Source organism: Mobula birostris, chromosome 13 (genome assembly GCF_030028105.1).
Source record: "Mobula birostris isolate sMobBir1 chromosome 13, sMobBir1.hap1, whole genome shotgun sequence".
Taxonomy (NCBI): domain Eukaryota; kingdom Metazoa; phylum Chordata; class Chondrichthyes; order Myliobatiformes; family Myliobatidae; genus Mobula; species Mobula birostris.
Genome location: NC_092382.1, coordinates 80,467,703 through 80,476,408, shown reverse-complemented (window position 1 = coordinate 80,476,408; position 8,706 = coordinate 80,467,703).

Sequence of the window (8,706 nt, the reverse complement as noted above, 5' to 3'; positions counted from 1 at the left end):
CCTTTTATGTTCCAGAGAATAAAGACCCAACTTGTTCAACCTTTCTCTGTAACTCAGGTGATATAATAGCTGGTAAAATATTTTCAATCCTATGAGCCAGAATTTTGGATAGAATTTTAGTATCAACATTAAGTAGAGAGTTTGGTCTATATGAAGAGCATTCAGTTGGGTTCTTATTCTTTTTAAGAATAAGCGAAAGAGAGGCTTCATAAAAAGATTGTGGCAGCCTACCCAGCTTAAAAGAATCCCAAAAGACTGAACATAAATGAGGTATAAGCAGTGAGGAAAAAGCCTTATAAAATTCTCCAGAAAATCCATCAGGACTTGGATCCTCCCCTGAGTGCAATCAACGTACAGCCTCAGTAAATTCCTCATAAGAAATAAGTTGATCCAACTGTTTTCGGTTATCAGCAGAAAGTTCAGGGATGTTTAATGGTCTAAAAAAAAATCATTACAGTATTATCTTTAAGAGGGTCAGAACTGTAAAGTTAGAATAAAATTCTCTAAAGGTATCTTTTATTTCTAAATGATCAGCTGTCTTATCACCATCAGCATTACAAATTCCTTTAATTTGCCGTTTAGATATAAAGGTTTTTAATTGGTTAGCCAATAGTTTACCTGTTTTGTCTCCATGAATATAGAATTGACTTTTATCTTTTAGGAGTTGAATTTCAATTGGCTATGTTAAAAGAATATCATAATTAGTTGTAATTTCAACATGCCTTTTGTATAAAACAGGACCTGGAGCCGAGTCATATTCTTGGTCTGATTATTTCAACTGATTAGCTAATTCAATTCTCTCTTTATTAGCTTTTTTCTTAACACTTGCTGTATAAGAAATAATTTGTCCTCTAATGTAGGCCTTAAAAGCATCCCGTGTAATAAGACTGGAAGTCTCGTCCAGCGTATTTTCTTCAAAAAAGAATAGTTTGTTTCTCCAAAAACTTTTAAAAATCCTTATCAGAAAGCAAAGTTAGATTGAAATGCCAAACGCAAACACGAGGAATTCTGCAGATGCTGGAAATTCAAGCAACACACATCAAAGTTGCTGGTGAATGCAGCAGGCCAAAATCTGTTTATCTGCGGGAGACCAAGGAGGTTTAAAGAGAAAAACACAGCAATCTCTGAAACAGCAATCTCTTTAGATTCACAGGATCGAACTAATGGAATCATTTGGCTATCAATAAAAAAAAATCAATCCTGAAATATGCATGATGGTTATTTAACCTCATTCCCCTTCCTGACTCTCACCCAGTTTCCTGTGTCCTGCACTTTTGGTGTAACTCACCTCTCTTCATGTCATATCTATCATCCGCTCTGACTCCCGAATGATCCAGAATTCATCCATTTCTAGCTCCAACTCCTTAACATGCAGGATTGCAGGGACTCAGATATGTCAGGGTATCAGGGACACTTGGAGGTCTCCCCACCTTCTCACCAATGTCCCCTCTAATTTGTAATGATCAGTGTGTGCAAAAATCTTGCGCTGTGCAATTTTCACCCAGTGACAACAACATGCATAAACTGGATTTTATATAGCGAGGTATTCATTTCAAAAGCGAGCAAATCATTGTTACTAAGAGCTTTGATCTCCCCCAGGTTTGATCAAGTTCATCTGCACTCTCACACAACCTATGTAGCAGGCCTATAGCGGGTAATGAAGGATTTTTTTTTTCCACCAGAGCTTTTGCACACTGCCTATATTTGATTTTCTTGCTAAATGATGCTTTAAAATCTCAGATTTCCAAATATCACTCCACTTCTCCCCACTTGCAAATTCTCCAGCAACTTTTGCATCACCACAATACACACAGCTAACACCAGTTTCTGCATTGTACATAAATATTTCCCCAGAACCCTCCCCCAGGTGACTGACTGTGGCGAACTCACTGATGGCAATGCCAATCAATATGAAGGGCAGGGCAGTAGTCTGTCTCATTGGAGTCTGGCACATTTGTGATGTGAAAGCTTTGCTCAGCGCAAAGGTGTTTGATATCATTCTGTACCCAGAGAGAATGGGTCAAACAAAACATGTTCTCTCGGATAGAAAGGTTCAGAACAGGAGGAGGTAGAACAAGCAACACAGACAAAATGCTGGAGGAACTCAGCAGACGAGGCAGCATAGATGGAAAAGTGTACTAATGCTGAATTCCTCCATCATTTTGTGTGTGTTGCTTGGATTTCCAGCATCTGTAGATTTGCTCTTGTTTGTGACTGAAGGTAGAACAAAGGTGATTTTCTGAACAGCTGATGTAAAAGATTTTGATCCCTTTCTCCGAGTTCCGAATCCTTGCATTTGGATAGCTGGAGCTCAGCTCTGTCTGAGGGATACATTAGCTCACATTCCCTTTTCAGCCGGAAGCTCCCCGGGGCCCGTGTACGGATCGTGGGGCTGAGAGAAAGGGAAGAGAACAGGACTGTCCCGGTATTGCGGGTCATGGTGTCCGCAGATCACAGCAATTAACCCTCAATCGGTGTTTAAAAGTTACGTCCGGAGATATTCTTACCCACAGCCGATCTAGGGAGGGCCTTTCTGTACTGCGCGCATGCGCAATATTCGGGAACGGCTCAACCCTGACGCCTGCGCATTTGATCGATGCTTCAGCGACAGCGAAAATTGTTCACGCAGAGATTTCTGAGTAATCACGGTGCCATTGAAAGTTTCTGCAAGTACCGGTTCTATGTCCATACCTCAGTTTTTTTTTTGTGTGTAGAAAACTCAGCAGCTCTTTTAACGCAGGAAGCAGCTCCCATGAAACAATACAATTAATATCAGCAAACTTTCCGCGTGTCTGATGCCAAAGTGGAACGTTCTTACAAATGCAGATATAAAACACAAGAGATTCTGCTGTTGTTGGAGATATAGGCACATGTACACAAAGTGCTGGAGGAACTCTGCAGTTCAGACAGCAACTAAGCAGAGGAGTACACAGTCTAGGCATGCTGAAAGGGCTCGTCCTAAACGTTGTCTATTTATTCCTCTCCACACATTCTGCCTGATCTGTTGATTTCCACCAGTATTTTGCAGAAATTAACCACCTTCTTTTTTCAATCAAACAGTTTCAAAATGTTTCTGATCTTTCATTTGTAGTCACATTCTGCCGGTCTGATTCCTCTTCCTCCTCCTTCTTGTAAACTCCGGACCCATCTCTCTCTCGAGCCCCAAAGCCCTGACTCAGGCTGGCAACTCCGGTTTCTGACTCTGCGCCATCGAAGATTCACTCACTGGTCTGCTGTTAGACTTTAGAGGCGAATTGCAACAACCCAGCTGTCTGAGGCACATTCATTTGAGATGAGTGAAAATGACCCAAAACGTTGAAAAAAGCAGGGAAGAAGGAGTTTAACCACCTTAGTCCGGAGCCCTGGGGAACGGCAAAACCACAGTGAGCTCATTGTCTTGTTCAGCCTGGAGAAAAACATGAAGGGAATTCATGCAGGTGCACAAGATGATGAGAGTCATTGATCGTGTGGATAGCCAGAGGCTTTTTCCCAGGACAGAAATGGCTAACAGGAGGGGGTGTGGTTTTAAAGTGCTTGGAAGTAGGTACAGAGGAGATGTCAGAGCTAAGTTTTTTAAACAAAGCGTGGTGTGTGGAATGCACTGCCGGTGACGGTGGCGGAGGCGAATACAACAGGGTATTTTAAGAGTTTCTTAGATTGCTAAATGCAGCCGGTAAAAATAGAGGTCTCTGAGGTAGGGTAATTCTGGACAGAGTCCAGAGTAGGTTACATGGTTGGCACAACATTGTGGGCCGAAGGGCCTGTAATGTGTTGTAGATTATATGATTCTATGAAGTTCAAAGGAAATCTCTTCTCCGACGGAATGGTGACTAGTTGCAACCTGTCATCACAGGGAGACTGAGAGCGGAGCGGCAGGGATTGGTTTTAAAATACTGATATGGAACAGAAAAATGAGCAGGGACCAGATGGGCCGAGTGGCCTCTGTAGTGTACATTGTGAATGTGGTAGAGACAAGAAGTACCTGATACACAGGATTTGATACAGAACTGATTTATCTTTCACAGATCCAGAATATTAAACACCAGTCCAGTTTAAGGCTAACATCAGCAGAACGGACTCCTCCAATGCTCAGTGACCAGGGTTCAGTCTTGGGTGCGATGAGCAGCCACAAGAACTGCAGAATCTGACAGTAACAGTCCCTCATGAACCTGCAGCTGCCTTCAGTCACCGTGATGGTTAAACATTGAACACAGAACTGATCTGAACTTCCTCCCCGATGTGAAGTTGCTGGTGTTGCAGCAGTTGGGCTGATTGAGTAAAACTCTTTGCTCACTTCGGACAGAAATGTAGCCTCTATTTATTGTGAACTCACCGGAGCATCACAAGGTGGGTTAACTGAATGAGTCTCTTCGCACACACGGAGCAGGTGAACGGCCGCTTCCCAGTGCGAAGCTGTTGGTGTATCTGCGATGGCCGACTGAATCCCTTCCAAAATGAGAGCCAGTGAATGACGTCACACTGCTAGAACGTCATGGCAATGTATCCAATCAGATGACGGACATGGACACGTGATCGTGCTCTCCTTGTAGCGAGTGGGGCGCTGTCTTCTCCAGCATCTCCGCCTCCACATTCAAGGATCGGCGGCATTCAAGCGCTGGTGAACTGACAGATACAGCGGAACTAACGTGACGTTGTGTTTGAGATTCCTATACACAAATCCTTTGAATTTTCTGCACTGTTAAAAGTTTACAAAGCACGTCAGTGGGTGAAGGACAACATTTTAACTCAGATAATTTTAGTCCCCATGGTGCCTTCCGATGAAAACACTGTCACAACTCAAAACAATTGGAGGAGCAAGAGTTCATCTTCTGACTGGCTACAGTGTCGGCATCAGGCACAATATCAAACTCTCTGTTTCTCTCACTGTATGAAAATGGATCATTCCTCCCCTTCATCAGTCTGTGACTTGGCTCAGTTTGTCTGTCTCCTTCGCATTCTGAGCATGCTCCACACACCCACTACGATCACAGTTTATTTACACGGCTGCGACTAGAGACCTATGGCTGTGGCTCAAAAGAGGGGAGCCATGGAGTCATAAGTAGCTAGCCATCTGGACACAAGCTGGGGTCTGATCAGCCCCGGCTGGATCACCTGGAGGAGGTTGTATGATGTTGAATGACCCGAAACACCCGATGATTCCAGGAACATCACTGAAGATGTGTCCAGAAACATCGGTCGATGTATGTACACAGCAGATTATTATGACCCTCCTGGAGTTGATGGTATATTCAGAGTCAGTAATGTTATTGAATCTCAGGAGCAGGTGATTAAGCTTTCCCGTTGCAGATCGATAAACGGCCGGTAGTGCGTGGCTGGATGAGTGGGTCGTTTTCAGACTGGAAGGGGGTAGCGTTTGGAGTACCCCAGAGATCAGTCCCTGACCACAGTTGTTCACAGTTTAATGGCCTGGTGGAGGCAGCGAGATGTGAGATGTCCCAGTCTGCTGGTGACGCAGAAAGAGCGGAGTTGCGGGAGGGGAGGCTATTCACATGCAATTTCGTAGTTTTGCAATCAGTACATAGTGCACTGTGGGGCTGCAGTGGCGGGATCCATTGCTGGGATCAGTTTACAGTCACTGTGGTCTGTGAGGATTTTGTGAATAAAGCGCCATTCTCCAATTTAGAATCTCAAGCCGGGGAGCAAGGGCTATCGTTTGTATATGACAACCCCGCGTTGATGTAGACAGGAGCATTATATCACAGACCGCCCCCCCCCCGCACCCCCGACTGGTGGTGTAGACAGGAGCATTGTATATGTAAGTTGTATTTATGGCATTGAGATAACCAGACACCACAGCCCTCCACGACCTCTCTATCCAGGCCTTTCGATATTCGACTTCATTCGTAAATTTGGCCACACGGCCATCAATACTGTCATCCGATGCATTGACATAGAACGTAAACAGAAACGTTGCCAACACAGACCCCTGTGGATGTCTGCGGTAGTAATCTCAGGATTACTGCCTGCGCCACGTGTTAGTGATGTAAGAATAACGTGATCAGGCGTATTAATGTGTGGCTGAGAGACTTGTGTTGGGGGCAGGTCTTCAGATTCCTGGATCACTGAAGCCTCTTCCGGGGAGGTACGACCGGTACAAAAAGGACGGGTTACACCTGAACCCAAAGGGATTCAATATCCTAGCGGGCATATTTAAGAAAGCTGTTAGTGAGGGTTTAAACGAGTTTGGCAGTGGGAGCGGGTTTGCAACAAGAATGTCCAGGTTGTGAGCTTCTTTGAGTACACGGCCTGCTTTTCCGACGCAGGGGAAGTGCAGGAAGAGTCCATGGAGGGGAAGCTTGTTTCTCTGATGTTCTCTGCTCTCCAAAGTTCTCTGCAGTTCCTGGCAGTCATGGGCAGAGCAGTAGCCATACGAAGGCGTGAAGTATCGACAAGAAGCTCAGAGACCTCGGCCCTCACTCTGCCTTGTGTAGCTGGATCCTGGACTTCCTGTCAGATCGCCGGCAGGTGGTAAGAGTGGGCTCCCTCACCTCTGTCTCTCTGACCCTCAGCACTCATACCCCACAGGGTTGTCTCCTTGCCCCCTCCTCTACTCTCTGTATTCCCATGACTTGTGTCCCCACCCACAGCTCCAATCTGCTAATCAAATTCGCTGATGAAACTGCATTGATTGGCCTAATCTCAATTAATAACGAGGCAGCCTAAAGATAAGAAGTCATCACCCCGATACAGTGGTGTCAAGAAAACAACCTCTCCCTCATGGTGACAAAAACAAAGGAGCTGGTTGTGGACTACAAGAGGAATGGAGACAGGGACCAAATTCAACATTTCCAAGTCTGTTATTGACACAAAATGCACATTTTAATATTGATCAGGACACAGTGTATTTTATATATTGTTAATGACATAAAACGTATTTATAGATTGTTACTGACAGAGCATCGTATAATTTGTGTTCCGTGTGTTATCTGAATGTACTTGCCTGTGATGCTGCCACAAGTCAGTGTTTCTCTGTACCTGTACCTTCCCGTACTTGTGAACTTGGCAATAAGTTCAACAGGACCTGAGAAATCTCAATGAGATTTGATTAGTGATGATGATCTTGGCAGCTCGGTTGGTCGAATGTATGAGACAGTACACTGTTAAATGCAAAACCCTGAACGGTGTTGATGATCAGAGGGATCTTAGACTCCAAGTTCATCGCTCCCTGAAAGAGACTGCACAGATTGATCCGGTGGTTAAGAAGGCAAATGACGCGGTTGTCTTTATTAGTTGAAGCACTGAGTTGAAAAGTCGGGAAGTTGTGTTGTGGCTGTTGCGAGCCTGCGGTCGGACTGTGACTGTGTCTTTAAGAGCGCCGGAGTGAGGAGGCGGGACTATGACGTCAGTCACAGGCTGACGGCGCTAACTGTGGATTTAACCATAAGAGAGAGAGAGCGATCTGCAGACAGGCAGTCGGCCAGTCCAAAGAGAGAGAGACTGGAAAAGCTGATAGCTTCAGTTTGTCACAGCTGAGGCTTGGAACTCTCCTATGCTCTTGATCATCGGTACACGGAACCACAATGAATGTGTGTGGCTATCACTTCGTATAATCGATAGGAGTGAATTTTGGAATATCTTGGGGGACTGCTTGTGTTAACCCTTGCCTGGGTATGTTGAGTGGTAATACCTGTAAAACGGTATTCCTGTGACAGGTCACTTTCGCTGATAACTCGTATGTGACTTTGTCGAGGGCGCAGAGGAGCTTTACCAGGATACTGTCTGGATTAGAGGGCATGATCTGTAACGAGAGGTTGGACAAACTTGGGTTGTTTTCTCCAGAGCGGCGCAGGCTCGGGTGAGACTGGATAGACGTTTATAAGATTACAAGAGGTAGAGATAGAGTGGACAGACGATATATTTTTCCTGGGGGTTGAAATGTCTAACACATTTAAGATGAGAGGAGATGTGAGCTGCAAGTTTGTTTCTATCTACATTACGACAGTACATTGAACTGATATACGACAAACAATAACTGTAACAAAGCATTATGGCTGCAGAGAAAGTGCAGTGCAGATAGACATATGGTGCAGGGTCACGTCGAGTTACATTGCGAGGTCGAGTCCATTTTATCGTACTGGAGACCATTCATTCGGCTTATAACCGCAGACAGGAAGCCGTCCTTGAGCCTGGTGGTACGCACTTTAAGGCTTTTGTATCTCTTCCCCGATGGGGGAGCGGGTTTGCAGCAAGAATGTCCAGGTTGTGAGGATCTTTGAGTACATGGCCTGCTTTTCCGACACAGGGGAAGTGTAGGAAGAGTCCATGGAGGGGAGGCTTGTTTCTCTGATGTTCTCTGCTCTCCAAAGTTCTCTGCAGTTCCTTGCAGTCATGGGCAGAGCAGTAGCCATACGAAGGCGTGAAGTATCGACAAGAAGCTCAGAGACTCGGCCTTCACCCTGCCTTGTGTAGCTGGATCCTGGACTTCCTGTCAGATCGCCAGCAGGTGGTAAGAGTGGGCTCCCTCACCTCTGTCTCTCTGACCCTCAGCACTCATACCCCACAGGGTCGTCTCCTTGGACCCCTCCTTTACTCCCTGTAGACCCATGACCTGTATCGCCACCCACAGCTCCAATCTGCTAATCAAATTCGCTGACGACACTACATTGATTAGCCCAATTTCAAATAATAACGAGAAGTCATTACCCCGACACAGTAGTGTCAAGAAAACAACCTCTCCCTCATGGT